Source organism: Carcharodon carcharias, chromosome 3 (assembly GCF_017639515.1).
Source record: "Carcharodon carcharias isolate sCarCar2 chromosome 3, sCarCar2.pri, whole genome shotgun sequence".
NCBI lineage: Eukaryota > Metazoa > Chordata > Chondrichthyes > Lamniformes > Lamnidae > Carcharodon > Carcharodon carcharias.
In genome coordinates, this window is record NC_054469.1 from 136,645,617 (window position 1) to 136,646,236 (window position 620).

A 620-nucleotide genomic window follows, 5' to 3' on the forward strand; every position below is an offset into this window, starting at 1 on the left:
TTGTACAGTGCCTGTTTTATACAAAAATATTTATGAATGGAGTTGGACCAAGTTGTGGACCAAGTAATTTCAGGTGAGTGATCTTGGAGAGGAGAAACACAAAAATATTCCTCATTCACCTTAAGATAGTAGAAAAGATCTTTAAGCGTGCGGTTCACTTGCTTTATGTAAGGCTACAAATTTCCAGATTTTGATTAATTAGGGAATTTGTTTCTCCCTTATGTACAAACCAAAATATCAACTGTGATAGCACTTGCAAGGAATTATATATGTGCATCCCTAGGTGTCTCTGTTCATCTACATCCTTCAGCATCCTTCCATTGAATACTGTACTGGGCTCCAAAAAGTGACATCCAGAAAAGAAAATGTCAGTATTTTGGCCATTTGATCAGAGCGGAAAAGCTTCAGAGATCTCTTCTAGAGGGCAAATTGGACGGCAGCAGAAAGAGGGCTTGATCTAGGTGTAGTTGGATGTCGGGCGTTACAAAAGATGACATAAAACAGATGAGCATGATGTACAAATGGCCATTAAATGTCTGGTAGGAGTAACAATGAGTAGGAACCTAATGGGCTTCTTTTATACATCAGGAGCAAAAGTAGATCTAGCACTGGCCCTGCTG